This window comes from Manacus candei, unplaced genomic scaffold (genome assembly GCF_025592945.1).
Source record: "Manacus candei isolate 608988 ecotype Guabito, Panama unplaced genomic scaffold, ASM2559294v1 h1tg000050l, whole genome shotgun sequence".
Classification (NCBI taxonomy): domain Eukaryota; kingdom Metazoa; phylum Chordata; class Aves; order Passeriformes; family Pipridae; genus Manacus; species Manacus candei.
In genome coordinates, this window is record NW_026138098.1 from 26248182 (window position 1) to 26269418 (window position 21237).

The following is a 21237-nucleotide window of genomic DNA, read 5'->3' on the forward strand; positions in this document are numbered from 1 at the left end:
AGTATTCACCAAAGACTTTTACAGCTATGAATGATGCCCTGTAAAGGGAAGAAAACTGGTATAATTGACATAATACACTGAAATTAAAGCTATTATTTCCTGCTCCTGTTATTTCTTTTTTTCTCCTTTTTAATGCATTAAGCCATTCTTTGTTTTTTCTTTTGTCTCTAGCCTATTTTGACACCTCTGCTATGTATCTCACACACATAGCAAAAATCATGTGATGCAAATGACTTATATCAGAAAAAATAATATTTACAAACTCCCTTAGTTTTATCTGCTCCTTGCTTTTTTCCTCTAACAGTCCCTTCATACGCTGTATATATATATGTAACTAAATCAAGTAGCAAAAGCCAACCTGACACCCATATGTACGAGTAATTAGCAGGTACAGGCTGATTGCCATCAGAAGCAGGTAATGTTTCGGCACTAATGGGCCATTACAGTGAGTAGGCATTAGAGTCTCAGCACTTCTTTTGTGTGATAATGTCTTCCTGTGCATTTTCTGCTTTTCTTGCTGACAACAGCCTGAAATATAACTGCAGCTAAACTAGGTAATCCACCTGATCTAGATCTCCTCACTAAGGAAAAATAGGTGGGAAAAAGAAGTATTTGGAGTAGTATTAATATTTCAGAAGTATGTTTAAATCATCTAAGGCTTGTATTGTTTTCCACTCCAATCATGCTACTTGTTTTTAAATAAAAGCTTACAGGAATCCATTCAATTCACAGGAGAGCTACAAAACTGCAATGCATATATCCATTCCTGTGAACTGTTTATTATATTGTTGCAATTCATCTTCCCCTCCAGATATGTATGTTAGCTGATCAACTCGACAATTGGAAACATATCTGAAATGCCTGTGGCTCAAAATAGATTTTGGAAGGGGGGAAGGGGGGGAAGTAAATCGTTCACTTTGAGCTTTATTTGTAAAGCATAGATTCTTGTTTCATGTTCTCATTCTCTCAAAAGCAGTACACAGGGACTAGTAGATGCAGTGTTTTTACTTATCAATGGATAAAAAAAAGTTCTGCTCAGTTCTGTAAGTATTTATTGGGGCCATTAGGGACTGGGAGACTGAGGTAAGCAGAGAGAGGATCATAGCTGCTTCTGCCCTGGCTTAGCTGTTTTCACAGCTGTGAGCCTCACCTGCAGCAGTAGCTTCTCCTCCACTTCTCAGCATGGGGTTTGGACCTGGCGAGTTGTTTTGCAAGGGCTTTGTGCAGAGTGGCTTCCCATCAGGGATGACTAAACAGAGACCCACTGTGTGGGTTGCTTAGGAAGGGAGAGATTATTTGATTGTATGCTGCAAACCACATTATACCTGGGAAAAAGAGAATTTTCCTTCTCTTTTCAGCCTGGCTCTGTAGCTTAACAACCTTGGTGTAGCTAGAGCATGGAAAGTCTGTCTGTGGGAGGAAGATATCAGATGTCTTGAGATATAAGATTCCAACTGCTGTAAGCCTCACTCCTCATTTTATACCTGCCTTGGGAACAGCACGGACCAAAGCTGTTCATGTGAAATGACTAAACAGAGAGCACCTGCTCAGAGAGGGAAATGCAGTGAGAATGGGTATGTCCAAATGACTATGTGGTTGCACTGCATTCCTCACCCAGCCATGCAGGAGCTCTAATGTGAGAAACCATGAAGCCTTGTTTGGGGAATTAGTACCCACTAAGGCCAGGGATGTGGTGGGCTGCCTGTGGCAGGAAGGGCTGGCTCCCTCCCCTGCTTCCCCAGCTGCAACTGCTCGATGCCTCACCCATGTCAGTGCATCTGGGCACCTAAATCACTGCTGAGCTTTCCCTGAGCGAGTCCAGCATCCCAACAGTCTGTAACAGCTGACATGCTGTTCAGCAAACTGCTCTTTGCTACCTCCTCTTTAAGTCCTGTTTCTTCATGAACTCCAAGTTATCCAAAACTGGAATGTGTTTGTGCAGTTTCTCAGGATCTGTAAATCCAGGACCATAGTAAGATGACAGTATTTGTGATCCAAGCCTCAGAATACTGTAGACAATGTGATCTCAGCATCTGTTGTGTGAGATAATTGGTATGTCTTGGCTGTGTGTCTAGTGTTAGGCTGAGCAGAAAGATGAACACACTGTGCAGATTGAGGTTAAGCCAAGAACAACATTTCTCTGAATGTCGCTGGAAGTGAGTCCACAGCATGATCTTGCAAATGTGATGTGTCTCCCCATGAATCCTTTACTCTCTTTCTACCAGATACTCTATAGTTCCATGTAGGTTTGTTTCTTTTGTGATTTATGTGGAAAAATATCTGTCATCACCCTGTTTACAGTCTCTAGACACTGTTCTTATTTGATGTCACTGTCATCTGAGCCATGTGAGATCATTCCCATTGTGCACTTACATGGTGGACTCTTCTAACATATGCTATTTGATCTGTTTACCTGGAATGTGGCACTGCATTGAGTGTGAATAAAGCTACCCTCACAGTCACAGAGCAGTAGAAGAAACAGCAGGAAAAACAGATATGCAAGAACACATGTAACTGATTGGAAGAAAAGGGAATGATACTCACTTTGAATATGAGGGTTTTGATTTATGATGATTTCTGTTACTTGCCAGCAAAAAAACTAGTCCTTGATATTGAAGACCTTTCTGTGGACTTTATGTTGTGCTATGAATAACAGCAGGAGCATCTTCATTTATGTGTAAAAGTGATCACAAGAAATTTTTTTTAACTGTAAGTTTAAATTGTAAGGGTTTTTTTAATGTGTCACTTGTTCTTTTGTGAAGTGTGGCTGTCGATCTCCAGACACTCATGAAGACCAGTATGCTTTCAAAATTTACCCAAATTTTGAAACCAAACATATTGAAGTCTCAGTTAAGTTCTTCCTTTTGCCTTGGCAAAAACAGTGAGATAATTGTGATTTAAGCTGAACATTTTAGCTTCAGATTTCCATGTTTTATGGAAGGAAGAACACCTGTCTTACTGTGATCCTTGCAATTCTTAAAATCATTTCTGAGACAGTTGTGCAGAGATGCAATTTCTACAGTGGTAAATGAGGTTTTGTGAACTACTTGCAAACCTATCTGAAGCTCTTGAACCCCTTCTTTATTTTCTGTAGTGATTATTCTCCTTCCCTCTTTCTCCCCTCTCTCTTTTTTATTTTCTTTCTTTTTCCCTGACAAAGGTAAGTTCATTTTAAAGTCACATTTTCCCAGTCATGTACTGGGGAGGATGAATCCCAAAATACTAACTAGTTTAAATTCACTCTGTACAGTTTTACTGGGCTCACTGCAAAGCCTGTATACAACAAAGGAGACTTGGCATCAGCTCTAAAAGAATTCAGCTTGAAAAAGTGTATTTTCAGCAAAATACTGTATCTCCATCCTCTTTTTTTTCCACTCTTCGGTCTCTCGATTTATTTTATTTTTTTAACTTTTTTTTTCATCTGAATGCTCTTTGCTTCACTTTTCTTCCTATTTTATTTTCCCTTAAATGGGATTTGATACCAGTAGAGATGGGATTCAAGCTGATCTTTTAGAAGCAGAATATGTTGGAGTTACTCATTAACTACAGTAAGTACATTCATCTCTTATTAAGTATTCACGTATTTAAAGTGAAAATTTTAATTTCAATTTGGAAGATCCTACTAGCACTTATGTAACTTTTTTATTTAACAAAAAAAGCAGAAAACAACCCAGAAACTTGCTTTTTTCATACTCAACAGTATGAACAGCAGTTTCACACTGTAAATCATACTGCATAATACTAAAATTTCACACTATAAATCTGTAAATCATAAATTATAAATATAGCCTGTGACTACATCACTATGTGCAGTGATCACATTTTCCCAAGTTTTTCCTATAATAATTTAAGGCTTCTCTTAAGGTTTCTCATATTGGTACTGCAAAATGGTGATGACTGGTAGAAAGCACTCTTATTTCTAGTTTGAAACAGTGTGGTACCACAGTTCAGTGGTCAAAAGCAGAGCTGTACAAGTGGGCTGTGCTAACAGAGGGTGTATGTGATGGTCTGTGGATGATGATCTTGGCCTGACCCACTGCCCTTGCAGTGTTCTCTTACCTATTTCATTTTTGCCTTTTACAGGATTTTCAGTTAAAGGATTGTATATGCCATTCCACTAAAGTCTTAAGTGTTGATCAAGTCAATGAAGTCTTGCAACCTCTATGTGTGACAGAGCATGATCTTCAATATCATCAGCAAACAACGTGAACTCCTCCCAGAAGAGAAGTAATTTGCTTTCCAGCCATGAAAATGCAAGGTTGGTGGTAAGTAGAAGAGGGGAACTATGAAAAAGCACCAAAAATGCAAGTACATTGCAGTAAAACCTGAGAAAACAGACAGAGTTTTATGTCAATTCTGATGGCACCATGCATGTCTCTTCATCTAGCAGAATACACTCAAGACACATTTTTCTCCTCCTTAGAAATTTTTAAGCACCTTTAATTAAGATTAGATTGGATCATCACTGATATATATAAATCTTCAAGCTCACTGTCCCAGTGAATATAGTGAAGATGTGAAAACTTCTGTGGAGTAAAATTCATGCTGTTGTGCAAGTTAATGGTAATGGATTATGACTAAGAGTAATTAAACAGTAAGACCTTTTCCTATATCATCTGTGTCTTATATGAAATTAAGCTTGATTTGAAATAAGCAGGAAGTTTGCTTTTGACTTTAATGGCAGTGGACTTTACCCATTGCATTCTACAGCTTTTGAAATCAAAAGAGAAAGAAGACAAAGTTGTTCTTATTTTTTTGCTATAACTGTCCCTTGGAAACTGTTGACCAGCAGGTATCTCTTGGAAGGATGGTGGATGCAGATGCACTGCAGGTTCCTGCATCAGTCTTTAATGCTCTCAGGGAATTCCCTGGGACCCCAACATGCTATTTATTAGACAAGGTGATCCTTACCTCCTCTTGGTAAAAGACATCATATTTCTATTGCTCAGTTAAGACTCTAACAATCTCCAACATGATCCTCAGACTGCATCTTCTGTTTAGTTTTTAAGTGAGCTGACTTGAATGCTTTTTAATTTTTTATCATGTTGTCAGCAGGTTAATTATCCTCTTCTCATTGTTGTCCGTGTCACTGCATTAATTTTTTTAAACAGTTGAGGTAATTCTGCTATTTACATAAAGCTTCTGAAGAAATCATGTTGCAGTATAAGCAGGGTTTCAGAAGCATTTCATACTTCCTTTTAAGTAGTTTCTCCTATCATTTTAGTTTTACAGTTTGTGTCATCACATTTGCAAGAGGTTGTTACTATTCTAATACAGTATTTTATTGTACTGTCTTGTCATAAATCTTCATGCTGTTGGATGTTGATCTTCCTGGCCTGAAAGCTTCCTACCATCTGAGGTATTAACTGCATGTTTTACATCCAATTATCTTTACACTAACTATACTCTGTGTTGTTAAAGATCTGGACAGATGTTTGTGTGGCATCTCTTGAGCCTGTGGGGGAAAAAATATACCAAGGAGGAAAGTATTTAAGTGAGAATGAGTATATGTTTCTTCTTAAATTCCATTTTTAGTCATTTATCATTAGCTGTCTCAGTACATGCAAAATTTTTCCTAACAGGAGTCTCCCTGAAGAGGGTTTTCTTGCTTTGTTGCAGCCTCAATTCTTGTTCAACACTGGATGTGTCTTCTGTGTTACACTGTCAAAGTGTCTGATAGCAGAAAGGAATTTTTTACAATGTTTTGTCTATTGTTGGGGTATCAGGCATAGGATGCACACCTGGTTGTTGTTGGTGTCATTTCTCTAACCTCAGAAGACTGAGGAACCAGTCTCCTGAACTGAGACAGATCATTACAGCACCTTTTATGGACCAGCCTTTCTCATATCCTAGACTTCAGTTGTTAATTTCTGTCCCTCTAATTTCCTGGTGAGTGATGATGAAGGTGCAAACTTTATGTTTGTCTCTTAGTCAAAAGACACCCTCCTACAGAAATACAATTATATTGAGAAATTTCAGTAGAAATCAATATTAATCTGATTTTACCCTACTGTAGTTTTTTTAATTTAGCATGCCACATAGTATTGCAAGTGCCAAGGCTGTTTCTTACACAGAGCCTGAAAGGAATTTAATCTCATTTTAAGTTGCAGCTCCACACAATTTAAAATCTATGGCAGTTCCTTGTATTCTTCTCCCCAAGCCAGGTTTTAATCAGCATTCCATTCTAAAATGAAATTGAAGATAATTCTGAAATATGATTTCAGATACAGGGGTGTATGTATGCACATGCATGTGTGTCTATATGTATGTGTACATATATTTTATGTACATGTGTAAAATAGTTCTACTACCATAAACCTAGTAGTGGGTTTGGAATAATACACAGGTATTATTCCCAGAGCATTTACTCTTACCCTTGACGTCTGATGTCACACTGAATTGGATCCTTTTTCCCCTTGATTTATTCTACAGAACAGTTCTAAACTGCTGCTTTTTGAAAACAGTGATGGATTCCAGAGGAAGAGAGTAACATTGCAAAAACAGAATTACAGAATCATACCTGGCTTAGGCAGTAGAATAAACTGGATTCAAAGTCTATATGTTTTCACATATGTACAACACATTGAACAAAGAAAAAGTGAAGGACTGAGTTAATTTCTTTTTCTGTAAATGTCCTCCTTTCTTTTTGAAGCTTGTTGCATTAAAAAGACTTCACTTTAATAACAGTGAGATATAATATAGTTTCTAATGAGTGTGAAAGGCATCAACATCCCAGACACACAGGCTGCCTGCAAGAAGCCAGGCAAGTGTCAAACAGGTTCCTCTTTAAGACTTAAGAAGATTATATGCTGCTGTAGAAACCCACTGTGCAATTACTTCACTTTCATAGTCACAAATTGCTGCTGAAATCCTTCTATCTGATAGTGTTTGATGAAGCATTTAACATTTTGAATCACAGCGGACTAATACAGTTCAGAATGAATCTTGAATATTTTAACTGGATTAAATATGTCGGAGACTTTTTTGTCTCAATATGCCAGGCTTTTATACTTCAAGAAAATCTCAGGCACTTTAAAACTATAGTACTGAAAATGCCATATGCTGCTAGAGATGCTATAGAACAATGAAAAAAATTCCACCTTTCCTTGGTGGCTCTGGCTGTTCCTTTCTGATCATGAAGTATGTATTAGCTCTTTCAGGCAATTGAGCAGTCCCATTGTCCCAGGCACAGAAAAGCATAAAATCACTGGCAATCACTTTGCCATTGTGTTTGGAGATTAAAGGACAGGACCTGACAAATGAGGCAGACGTTGAGTCAGAAGATGAGGGGTAGCATCAGATAATGCAGCTAAACAGTATGTCTAGCACAGATTAGCTCTGAATGAATTCTTGACCAGTCATTGCTGTGCCAACCTCTTTGCCATGGCAAGGTCTTGATTTATCTTTCAGGTAGTATTGATTTTTGTTTTTTAATTTTGAATATTATTTTGTATTCAGTTTTAATTAAGATTCACACTGGTCTTGTCAGCTTTCGGGAATGCACAAAGAGCATTTACCATACATTAGAAAACCTATCTGGATGCTTATTTCTGTGGTTGTTCTCTTTACTTCCATCCTGCCACCTGAATAACCTCATCCTGGCAGCACATCTTTGTATCAATATCAGTTTTCTAATGTAAAAAGCAGCTTATAAGGATTTATGTGAAGGTCTTGGGATGATTCAACTCTTGGCTTGCATCTCTGCAGCAGAAGGCTATGGTTTCCATTTCCACCTCGTGTGTGCTAGGCTTATACCCAATGCTTGGCACTGTCTTTTGGTGATGGGGGGTGTTTCACTGAGGAAGATGTCACCCTGAAGATGACATGATGAACTCAGCTCTATTGTTTCTCCATCTGGAAATGAAACCCCCAAGGAATACTTCAGGAGGTGCAGGATCTTAGCTTAGGGCACCACCAAACGTTCCTAAAATGATTGCCGTGGCAGTGTGTGTGTGAGATGTTCAGTACACGACAACCACATTTCTGCCTGAAGAGTTTTTGCAATATCACTGTCTATATCATTTTCATCAGTGCACAGCATCTGTTGTGCCATTTGTAAACCACTCAGATTTCTATTAGCAGAGCAGAATTTTTTCTTCTGTGCAAATGATAGCAGTTGTAGCAAGTCAGTTTTGCTGCTGCCTCTTCTTCCCACCTCTGGAGAGGTGCATTCTTCCTGTTGCTGCAGCTGCTGGGAGAAAGTCAGTTGTAGAAGTCAGAGTGTGGCACCACTGGAGCATTTAAATGGGTCTGCCATGGGAAATGCTGTAGCTGATTTCATATTGTTCAGTGATATGTAGACAGAAATTCTTTAATTATGATGTATGGTCAAGGCAGTCACAAGGGGCAAATATTGATAGTTTAGAATTGTCTTTAGTAAAGGAGCTTGATGTATCTAGGGAGAGTAGAAAATTTTTAGCTCATTATGATATTCTGCTTTTAATCTACACTTAGAAAAAAAATTATCTTCCTGAATTCCATATAGTGGATGCCATCTGTCCCTGTCCATCTAACTCCTTGTTACCCCAGCTTTTCTGCACTTCCCTGTGAGCTTATTACAGCTTTCTGCTCTTGTTTTCTTCCTCCCCTTTTCAGAAAGAAAGAAAGGAAGGATCTTTCGAGTCCTTCCTCCTATTTCCTTTGATTTGAGAAACATGGAAAGTGCTTGACCTGCGTGTGAAAACTATGATAGCCAAGGACCAGACTTCAGCCCTGTGTTTTCATGCTTTTCCACAGGGAACAGGCACATGAATATGCACAGATCTAGATATAGCCCATTAAAGAGCTTGTTCTCACACAGTGATGTGATAGTAGATTTCAGATAGATTTGGAGTTAGATATACACAAAGAAAATGCTTCTGTTTGTTCTGTTCTCTTTAGGCTGGGTGTTTGGTAGTCCACTGTAAAATATTTAGTGCAGTAGGTTTTCATGCATTGATGTCAGAACTTACTCCCCTTAAACCTGAAATTATGATTTGTTGTTTCCAAGATAATCCTTTGCCAATGGCTTTCTGTCTGTCTACTTTCTGATAGTCTAAATGCCATTAAGAGTCTTTATTTCAAACTTCCCTAGATGGCTGTAGGACCTACGAGATTATCAAGTTTGCAATTTCTTGCCGTGAAAGAACAAACCCATTTATGTTTTGGTTGGTTTGGGTTTTTGGGTTTTGTTTGCTTGTTTGGGATTTTCTGGTGGGGGGACTGTTTCCTTTAGAAGTCTACTTAGAAACTATAGAAAATCAGAACTGTAATTATTTGTGGAGGCTTGTATCAACATGACAAGATTGGACCATATTCAGAGTGCAATGTGGATGTTAATAGTGATAAAAAAAAAAAAAAGAATCCCCAAGCCAGTGAAGGCCCAAACTCAAATCCATAAAGACCACAAATGAGAAAAGTTTGTGTCTCACAGTTTTAACTAACATAAGGTAGTCTGGCTTCTCTTCCAATGATTTAAGCATTTAACATATAAGATCTTTTTTAAATCCAAATCTGTCTTTTCTAAGAATTGAGCATGTTACCTACAAGCAGTATGGCCCTGTGTCATTGTTCCATTGGCACTTGCTTGGACTGCTTTTATCCTGTAAATATTCACAGTATATCATTTCTGTTTTTCATTTGTAACTAATAGGTAATAGTGAACACTTCTCTGTGAATGTATATAGGTTTTATGTGAACAGCACTAAATTTTCCATCAGAGTTGCTATAAATTAGGTTTTATTCTAAGTTTTTTTAATATCATTGCCTTCAGTGACTACAGAAATAACTGACAAGCAGCTATTTTTCTGGTGGTATGACAGATTCTTCCATTTACACTTGGAAGTATATGGGCTTAGGGAACCTAGAAAATACTAAAAGGGAAATGAGATGTCAGGAAGCTCTCAGGTTAGAACCCTGGTTGTCATCTGGCATGATGAGTAAATAGATTTTAACTTAAAAGCATGTTCTTTACTGTTACATATATCCATATATATTTTAAAATACAGATGTTAGTGTTTTCTCATTTTCTTACTGATCTGTGTTATAGAGTCAGCATTATTTCAGGCAGCATGAATTATTGCAGGCAACACAAGTTATAAATAAATGGACAGTTTGTCTTATTCCATCATGTTTAGAAAAGTAAGAGAATAACCAGAAATGGTGACCATGAATACTGGGACAAACTTGACATTAAATTAATTGAGCAGCTTTATTAGCTTATAGAACTATGAGTCTTGTCTGGGTTTCTCACTGCATTGGGCTGCAGAGTGCTGTCTGACTCTTCCTTGTAGCTGGAGTTTTGCTGCTTCTGCAAGTCAAATCTGATTGCTGCTGTTCAGAAACAAGTTTAGGGATCACATTGGCATGTGTAATGAAAATAGTTTTGAGCATAAGTGTCAGGCTATTGGATACTGTTATGCCTTTGTACTCCAGCAAATGCAAATATTCTCAGCAAAGTGTGGCATAGTTTTAGTACTTACCTATACATAAACACTTCTCTCAATCCACAACTCACCAGTGTGTCAGACTTCAGTTACTCTCTAGGTTTTGTAAAAACTCAGTTAAAAATATTTTCTTTGTAAATTAGATGTTAGGCACAGTTACAGTCAGTAGTGATGCCTCATTATATTACAAATAGTTTGTGAATGGGTTGGATGGGCCTTTTGGGTCATGGTGTCTTTGTACACTACAGTGAGTGATGGCAGTGACTGGGACTAGGGATGGCACACTGTGAAGCACCAACCTTGCTGATATGAGCAGAAAACTTTCCTCCTCCTCCTCTCTTCACCACAAATGGAATTTTAAAGAGCAACAAAAAATGCACTCTCAAGGTATACTGTGATGTCCTATTATCCCTATGCAGGGGATACCAAGATCATACCAAGGGTACCAATGTTCTAAAGTATTCACAACTTCTCTGTAGTCACTTTGGAGAGCTAAATCTTTCTCTGTGTCCAAGCTCAGAAATAACTCGTGATAGAATTTTGTAGAAAAACAGTTCTGAAAAGTATTTACAAGTGAGAAAAAATGTATTTTTTTAGTACCATGAAGAACATCTTGCATCTTTACAGTAGTATGAATGTGCAAGTAGCATCGTTTTTGTACCTGCAATTCTCATGATGCAAAATTAAGTTGAAAACCCTAAATTAAATTTGTCTTACAGTCCACAGAAATAAGAGAGCATGTATCCTCCATAGAGTCTCATATGTGAGCAGAGTTGCCTATAAAATAGGCTTCTCCTAGGGAATTTAAGTAGTTTTCTTCTTTAAGAAAAATATGGCAGTTAGATGCTCTGCCAAAATTCTAGTGGCTTAAAACTCCAAGATCTCTGCAGAGATCTGGAAGGATGCCACTTTGGAACATGATTTTTATCAACAGGGATTAGAAGGGATGATCAAAACAAATTTAAAGTTTTAATAAACAAACAAGTTTCCATCTTCTTTGCTTAGATTACTATTTCCCTCTTATGCAGGTATTGCTAGAGTGCAGGTAGCAGATGGGATTCTTGTTCTTCATTAGACTTTAATATCATTTCATATATATTTAAAATTTATAACAGGTCTCATGAATTCAAATGAGATGTTGCAGTTCACAGTTACAACTGCAATAACAGTTATACAGATTTTAGAAAATAGCCAACCCCAGGTGTTGACTCATGAATATTTATACACATCAGTCATCATGGAAGCAAAATATGATTTGGAACTGATCCTATTCCCAATAAAATGGATAAAAAACACCCAGTACTAGAAATGATCCTTTAAAAGACATCATAGAAAAAAACCAATAACAATATTTCCCCATCCCTGGGTGAGAGGGATCAGAAAATGAAAGATATAATTTTGACTTTTTTAAATTATTGAAATGGCACATACTTTTCCTAAATTTGGAGTACATTCTTATCTTAATACATTTAATCAAAGCTATTTTAACATGCAATTTTTTTAAAAATGTATTTGAACTTAAGCATATATTCTTTGCATTCTAAATTTCATTAATAAAAGCAATCTTTATGGCACCACTGAAAGGAAAAGCATACATAAAAAAATTTAAATCAGAAAAGATTTTATTTTAGTTTTATGTGGCTGTAATGCAGCCAAATGGATTTTTCTAACTTAAAAAACCACTCATTCAAACCAGGAAACTTTCTATTCCAAAATATGATTTTTGGAATGTTGTAGGGAAGAGGAAAAAAAAGAAAAAAGAGAGAGAGAGTCTGTAGATGAAATGAGGTAAATACAAATTACTGGTAAAGTATGAACTCTAGGCCAGATTCTGATTTTATTTGCACCTTTGTAGATACTCAGATATTTCCATTAAGTAACATTGTTAGAGATTTATCTCATGACACTGAGACCTGGATGTTCCACACGAATGTCTGACAAAGCAGAGGTGACGTTTTGACAGATGAGGAAAAGAAAATCAAACCCAGACTTCATATAGAATGTACATTTTTCACTCTTTCCTCAATTCTACGTTTTCCTCCTGAAAACAATACTCCTTGAACCAAGGAGACAGTCAAAAGGGTAGGAGAAAATACTTGTGGCAATTAAAAGAATGTAAATAAAGGTTTGGAAGACACCATCAATTGCTTAGAAAGACTCAAATCTGTTCTTTTTTTTTTTTTTAGTGGCCATGGATGATGGGAGAAGTTGTGCATTCTATTCCTTTTCCCAGTAGTCTATAATTTTCTTGCATTGGCAGGTAAGATATTAAAATGTTAAAGACCTGATGGTAAGCTCAGTCTCTGGGAAGTCTTCCCTGTCTTTCAAGCTAAAGAATTGTACTAGGAAAGTACAATTACAGAACACTGTAAACAAGTGCAGTTGCCAGCAAAATTAGAAAATAGTAGCTTCTTGTCTGTTTATTTGATCATGACAGTGAGAGAACAAAAAAAAGTTGATTTCATGAGGTGAGAGGACCAGAACTATTCACTAAGAACTTTGTATGTGTTCAGTTATCTTTCAGCTTTCTAACTTGTGTCAACTTCCAAAACTAACTTCAGTTTCAGGAGCAATATTACTTAAGTAAAACATGTAAATATGGGAAAGTTTTTTGCAAATATGGCAAAAGTGATACTTCAGTTCACAGTGGCTTGTCTTGAACACTTATGAAATGAGAGTTTTTGAATAGCCTTTTTGTATTTGTGATAAAGACTTTGAATCCCAGAAGATTTACAGAAAGCAATTAAGGATGTTATTCCATTAGTGTTCCATTTAAAATATTTCACACTTAATAAGGTAACAGAAACAATGTCTGACTTTGGTGTTTAAATTTTAAGCTGGGTATAGTCAGAGCGAAAAATACTTTGATGGGAAAAGAATTATCTTGGGAATTATTTGTAATATGCAGTAGGACCAAGAGATAATTGTTAAAGTTCTGCTTTAAAAGAAATACAAGAGGACGTAAATTAAAATATTTTTTTAAGGAGGATCAGAGAAGAAGGCTACTCATCTGGCTGTCATATAGGCAATTTTGCATTGTCTTTCATTTACTTGCATTAAATATTAAATATATTTTTAATAATGTACACAGATCTCTTTGTTGAGTGTAGTGCTGCATGGGTGGGGCTCAATGCCCAGGTTACACATGACATTGTCTTTATTCAGTGCAACTGTGTAAGGAAGGACAGCCAGTTTTTCTTACGTGGTCTCAAGACTGATAATCAGGTACAGGCAAGTTGACATTGATTCTATGCCTCAGAAGGGATTGATATCAGGGGGAGTAAGTGGCATAGAGTGGAGGAGTTAGATGGCTGCTTGAAATCTAAAATCTTGACGAAACCTCCTCCATTTTAGGATATCAAGGTAGAAGCAGGCAGTGGCAAACACCATGGGGTGTCTTTACTTCACCAGGGAGATGTATTTTGTATTTGCTTAGTAACTGTAACTACTAACAGAAGTCTGCACTATCTTGGGAAACAGCTTAGTGCATATTAATTTCCTGGAATTGCCTAAAATAAAGCAGAAAGTACAGTCTATTTTCTGTGGACTCAAACAATTAAAGCAAATTTAAATAGATTAAACACATCTATCTGTACTTAAGCAGAAAAGGGATTAATACTTAAATGTAACAATATAACCCTTTTTCAGCTGTATGTCAGGCAAAGTTTGGAGCTCTGTGCTGCATAATGATTAAAATTAATACAGAAGTATTGCTTAGAGAGTAAAGACATTTTAATGCATATCTTCTAATTGATTAGCAACCAAATAGAACATAAAGACAGCACAAGAGAAGGAAAGAGTGTGAGTCATCTGATGCCCTAGCGCTTTGTTGCCATGAGGAACATCATCTTTAGTTACAGTTTCATGACTCTGCATTGCCGTAGTTGATAATTCACAGTGCACAAGAGCAATAGGCTTGTGTGGAACCTAGTGAAATTTGGATCCCAAAAAGAAGTGGGGATGACTGAATGTGTGCCATTTTCAGATTAGCGATTCAGATGTAAAATAGTCATTCAGAGAGACCATAATGTTCTGTGAGAAAATCTGTTTGACACGTACCAGCAGTACATTTCATCAAAACCATGGTGGTGGAGACTGCTATATTCTCTAGCCACAGAGCAGAGATGTACTGGTGAAGACAAGCCTTGCCTGTACCCAGCAATGTGCTTTAACTCTGGTGCAGAATGGTCACAGGTGGACCTGGAATAAATTTCTTCACAGCAGCAGCATAACTATGTTTGAGGAAACATCAGTGTAGGCAGGATAGTGATGTGTGTGTTTCATGAGTTTAGTCTGTATTGTTGGGGTTAGAAACCACTGCACGATTTGGAGTTGAGAAATCAAAGTATTAACCAGCTGAGGGAGAAATCCCAATCCTTTCTGACTCCATTACTAAACCTGGCAGCATCTTAAGTTGCCAAAGGGATGATATTCTGTATAACATGGCAGGGAAGCAGATTGCACACAGGCAACCTGGTTGCAACTGGCCTAGACTAGTGGGAAACTGGCTTCTCCCGCTGTTCCAGAGCAGCAGCTCCTCCAGCCCGGGGCGGCGCCGGCACCGCTGCCTGCTAAAGGGTTCTCTCGGGGTCAGCGGCATCCCGCCTGCAGAACCAAGCGCCGCGGCAGCTTTCTGCTCCAGGAAATGACTGCTTTGGCCCGGGTGGTTGCGGGCGGTGGGGAGGCCGTGCCGGTCCGCGCCGGGGCAGGCGCTGCGGGGCTCGGGGCGCCCGGCGGGGCTGCGGCGCTACCGCTCCCCCTCGCGGCCCCGTCCCGCTCCTTGAAAGGCTTTAATGCAGGAATTTTCATTGATCTTGTGCGCTGAATAAACGCCCTGAAGAGCTCAATTACGGTCCGGTCACGTTCAGGGAGATGTTTCAGCTTCAGCCCAACAGATCGGCAGTGCTTTCCTTAACCTGCTCATCTTCTGACACTGAAGACTCCTGCTTCAGGATGTCTGCGAAGTATTTCGGTGGCATTGATCTGTTTTGATCACACCCATGTTAATCCGTTCTCCCAGTACCTCAGCAGGCATTACAGCCTCTAGAAGCAATTTCAAACCATTACCGTGTTGGTCTGTGGAAGCACATAAAAAGTGCAGTAAATCCAAGAGCATTGCAATAAATGTGACGGGGAGGTTTGTTGTCAAAATCTTAATCTAGTAAAGTAGTTGTTACTTCGTACATTATTTAAATACGAATTTAAATTCAAAGGGCAATTAGATACTCTGAGTGGGAAACAAAAAACAACACAGCATCTCGATAACTAACAGAAATTCATGTGAGTTTGGTATGCATTCTTGTCTGTACTTTTGCTGCTCGAGGGGAACTATGAAATTGTTTTAAAGGGGGAAAAATGACAAATACATAATTCTTGTGTTTGATATTAAAGGCCAGACTGAAAAGGAGCACATTAAAAGCATCCCAGGAGAGCATGGCAGCCTGCACAAGCCTATGGGAAGGTAGAGGAGGGGAAATATAGACAATATTTGCTGAAAAATATAGACAATACCCCAAGAGAGTATACATGAAGAAACAGTGGAAAATAAAGGCAAGTCAAAGAAAAACACACAAAGTTTAAGTGTTAGCTTTACTGAAAGCAACTAATGTTTAGGTTACTTGATATGTAAAAATTTAAAAATTTCCATATTTATCTGACCAGTTTGTATCCCATCATGTTTTGATATGAATTTTAGATGCTACTTGCAAACAAAAGAAGAGTAACAGTATAATAATATACATTTGCTTTACAGATTCGTCTTCCCATGATCATCTCTGAACACCAGTTAAAAAATACAGAAGCACCATAAAGACAAGTTATGTAGAAAAATATTTTATTAGATAAAGAGGAAGCCATAAAACAAGTCCATTGCTTTTATCAGAATATTTTTATTCCTTTGTTGTCTTGTGAAACTATACAGAGTGTTCTTGGTGAAAATTAAGGCTGATGAGGAGAGCAGATCAAAGCAAGCATATTTTCCAGAGTGAAGTCATCCACAGTCCTTTGATAGACTTTGTTAATACATGTGTATATGTAATTTTGTATGCCAAGGCATTCAGATATGCTTCCCTTCAGTTTTATGAGTTTTTAGTTTGAGTTTTCTAGTTTAATTTATTGTTTTTATTAGATGATTATTAGTAGATGATGTCTGTGCTATCTAGATGGCTAGAATAATGCCTAAAATTTGTTGGCAGTACCACTTCTTTCCCTATCTATCCCAAATTCAATTAAAATTCTATTTTTGTGATATGTGGCAATCTAGAATACTTGTGTTACAGTAATTCAAGATATAATTACTTTAATCTCACATAATCCAGATACGTCTAAGAAACATTTTGAGTTACAAATTTTGTTTTCTAATATTGGAAGTAACATATGTAGATGGAAACTAAATTAGAAAAGTTTGTTTCATATTACTTTTATGCTATGTAATGCTCTCTGTTAGATTGGTATTACTTAAACTGTGCTTAGAATTTAAAAAATTACCACTTAATCTTTAATTAACAGAGTTATTAGTTGGAGTCCCTTTTATCATAGAAACCTGTGTTTAGGTTTTTATTTTGTCTGACAATGAAAAAAATAAGAGAACAAATATTAGGGTAAAGACTGCGTTTGTGGTGAGAGCTAGCTAGTGTTTTTATCAACTTTACTTTCTCCTCCAAAATTTTGGGTAAAAGGTGAGTCTAGAGACTCGAGATAACCTCACAGCTTTGTAGCCTTAGAAATGGTCAGGAACCAGGAATGCTTTGATTTTGGGGACTACAGTTTCCAGACAGCTATCTCCCTACAAACCAGGGCTAGGAGGAGAATGTGAAAAAGAAGGAACCAGGTAAAAACTGAACATATAATTTTTGTGTTTAAACAAAGAATATTAAGAAATTATTAAGGGAATTGCTACAAGAATGGTGAGTAATTTGACCTCTTTGCCTTCTGCTAGACTGCATGTCCTCTGGTAGGATTTGATGTAGAACATGAAAAGAACATGAGAGGTCTCCACAGACAGTTCAGTCTCCAACATGTTACTCAGTACAGACACCAGCTGCCTTTTAGTGGACATAAGTACTTTTTCAGCCAGGAAATTCTACATAACCATAATGTCATAGCGGGGCAAATCTGTTGGATTTGTGTCTCAAGGAATGAATAAAATAATTGTTTTCCTCAATTACTTCTCCTACCCCAGCAGGGTAGGGAAAGTTGGTTGGTTTGTTTCTCAGTTTTTAACAAAGGTCATTCTGGTCCCTTTGTGTCTCCTTATATTTGAGCAACTGGCACACTGATGCAGGGATACAGCAAGCACATTTTTGCTTCTCTCTGTAGCACCAAACAGCTCCTGCAATAGTTACTGGTCTTCCTTGGGGCATTTGGAGACTGCAGCAGAGGTGTGAAGAGTCAGGGCTCTGGTCAGGATCCTTCTGCTGTGCTCAGGGGGGAACAAAGATGTTGCTACCACATACTCCATTGGTGTTAAAATGAAGCAACTTGGCTTTAAATACAAGGTATTCTCTCCTGCCTCCCCTGGCTGCCTCTCTGAATTCTCCCTGATGTTTGACCATCTTATTTAGTTCCATTCACCCTCCTACACTAATTTTTTTTTCTCCCAGAGATTTCTGCTGTGTTGTGGAGCATGTAACTGTGAAAACTGAAGTTCAGAGCACTAATACCACGAGCTTCTGAGTGTAAGTCACCATTTTTTAATGCCTAAGAGAAAAATAATGAACTGATTTCTGTACATAAAGGACACATTTCTGTCTAAAAGTATATCCTGCATGAAGTACATAGCTAGATATATGGCCAATGGGCCATTTATTTTAGATAAGTAATGCATATATTTCATGCTAATTATTTGCACAGATGTTAATTCCATGGGAGACAAATTAACCAATATCCTCAAGTAAGTTATGCTCAGCATTCTTGGTATCATTAGGTTAGATTTCATGTCAAAAGACAGATTGTTATGCTTTTTTATGAAGGAAAAAGTACCATAAAAAATTGCACATAGTGTAATCACAGGTATTGAAGGTGTTGAAGTAAAAATATCTCTGTGCAGTGACAGACAAAGGAAGACCTTTTCTAATAGAGATAACTGTCTTTTTTCCTTTAAAGTTGGTTCATTTTTTCGTGACATGAAATTCAGGGAGTCCAGTAGTGACTTGTTTCTTTTCTTAGTCTATCAACTACAAATTCAGTTGATTAAACTATATTATTTTTTATGCAAAATGGCAATAGATATTGTAACAAATATTCCAGCATCACACAGTTGTCTACCAAAACCCATCCATTTTGAACTATTTTTGAGATTAGTTTGTAGTATGTTCTTTCTTCCACTGGAGGAGTCAGAGGGTTTAGGGTGACGAAGGGGTCATCTGGGAGAGCTCATTGAAAAGCGAGTGAAAAGGGTGATGTTTTAACTTAATATTCTAACAACATTGTGGGGCACATTGCAGGGAATCAGAAGTTCCCATCTTCTGATTCTCTTGAATAAAGAACTGTACTTGAGAAGGCTCATAATATATCACAGCTCCCCTACTGGGGATGATGAGTACAACTCATACACAGCATGCAGCTTCAGGAAAGAGCTGATTATAAAACATTAGACTAACCTTGTATAGACAGCTGCCACAGTATGTTTTGCAGGTGTAAAAGGACAAAAGAATCAAGGTTCCTTCATTTCATATGCCTTGTAATCTTGGTGTGTAACTATATCTTTAGCACATGTGCATCTTTTCATTGTCACCACTCACTTATACCGCTGGTACCTATTATGCTCTGTATGGTTTTTATCCTCTATAATCCTTTTATTCTCTCTGTGACTTTGCAAATGTACTCCACAATGCTTTGAGGATTAATCCCATAATTAAAGGACATAGTTAAATAATGTAGTTCTGGCTTGCTTATACTGAAGAGGCATGTACAATCTTCAACTATTAAGTTACATCTGAAAGTATATTTCACTTGAAGAAACAAAGACCAGCAAATATTTTCAAAAGAAGGATTTACAGCTTTCATGACATATCAGGTAAGCATGAATATCATGTCGTATATTATGCTTTGTCCGGAACATACTTAATTTAAGGTGTAATGTTTAATTCATCTCTACTATTTTCGTATGACAGTAGAAACACCTGTCCTGATTATTAAACAGAAAAGGCTTCATTTTCCCAGTACATCAAGGTAAGAAACCACAATTGATTGAAGAGGCAGTGATGTGCTGAATCATAATCTGAATATCCGACAGCACAAATTACTCCAATTCCTATTTGATGCCTTGTCTGCCTATGGATAAGCAGGTCATAAGCTCATTCAAGTCCTGTTTCTTCAGTTACCAATGTACTCTGATAGCTGCCTTTATTTCAGAAAGCTGTCCCACATCTCCTGCTATAACAAAGTCATCCTGCTGTCTGAACAATAATAGACCAAGCAATCCAGCCTGCTGCCAGAATTCAGCAAGGCACAGATGGAAGTTACAGTCATCAGATGTTTGAGCAGCAGAATACCCTGCTTCTAGTCATTTGTACTAAAGTGTTTCACCTGGAGGATTACTTTATCCACTTGATCTCTTCAGTTTTGGCTTGAAATGGAACCCTGGTGATGAGTTTTATAGTTAATGGTCCATCTAGGTCTGTATGTAATGGCCCACTAACACTTTCCTTTTCCCCAGCCATGGGGAAAAAAATTATGTGTTAACCTCAAAATATGAATTCTGCCTTTTTTTTTTTTTTTGGATAAAAGGATACATCTGATAGAGTGTTATAGAAATACTGAGAGAAATCCTGTCTGTCCTGTGAGTAAAACCCTCAGGGTAGAAGGGACTGAATCACAACAAATGTTTCACAGATTGCCAAAATACCTGTAAGAAGCATGACCTTGTTGAGTAACTGAGCAGCACATGTATTTTTTAATAAAGTCATCAATATCATATGCATTACTTAAAAAAGGTTGAACAAAATACTGTAATGTATCAACTCTGTGGAGGCTGTGGAGGGTAAGGGGGAGTTTCAGGCAAATGCAAGGAGGGCAAAAGAAACAGTGGGAAGGGTTTGATGGAAAGGGTTTTGTTGAGTCTGAGGCCTTGATTGGAGTGGAGGGGATCAAGAGAGAGTTTATAAACTGTGACAGGTAAAGCTGGTCAATGACCCAAGGAGGATGGGCCCTGCCCAAAAGTTCTTGGCCTCAATATGGCTTAGAGATCCAACGTCACTGAGCTATTTTGGTCGAATAAACTCTCCTACACAGATATCTGTCCCTTGCTTTCTTTCTCATTCTCTGCCTGGAAGAAAAAACACTATTTTAGTTGCCATGTGTGATCTTTCTGCTTTTGTCGTTCTCTGCTGTAAGGGAAAATAAAGAATTGAAAAGTAGTGTCCTTTCTATGGAACAGGTAGCAGCAATCCTGTAATCTCTATTTGAAATCTATTGATAACTGGAAATAGGAATTTGATGGTCTTTCTCTTAGAGTTTCAGAAATGGTACTGGACTACCAAGATTAACTCTTTATTCTAGTGTTTGTCCTCCTGTGTTCCTTCTGAAATATATTTTCTGAAAGAATTCCTGTTACCCTAAACTCAACTTTCTCACTTCCTAATTACTACTCTTAGTAAGGTCAGGTTGTAGGCTGGTTTGTTATCTGAAAAACTCTAGAATTAGGATCTCTTAAAGGCTGTCAGAGACTGAAAAGTATAGAAACATTTCTGGTGGGATACATTTGACCAGAACAGTGTTAAAGTCTGTTCTTAAAGGTCAGTCTTTTTGATATCCCAGAGTAATGAGATTCTGTCAAAGCATAAACCTCCTACCAACTTACTTTAATATCTAT

The 21237-nt window shown here is 37.6% G+C and overlaps 1 long non-coding RNA gene across 1 annotated transcript; it reads left to right on the forward strand.

The window, feature by feature from the left end:
* Positions 1–3996: 3996 nt before the first annotated feature.
* LOC127477116 (uncharacterized) lies at positions 3997–19725 on the forward strand. The gene is made up of 3 exons (XR_007906847.1): positions 3997–4265; positions 12611–12684; positions 18026–19725. It is a non-coding gene; the product is annotated as an uncharacterized LOC127477116 (long non-coding RNA).
* Positions 19726–21237: the final 1512 nt, after the last annotated feature.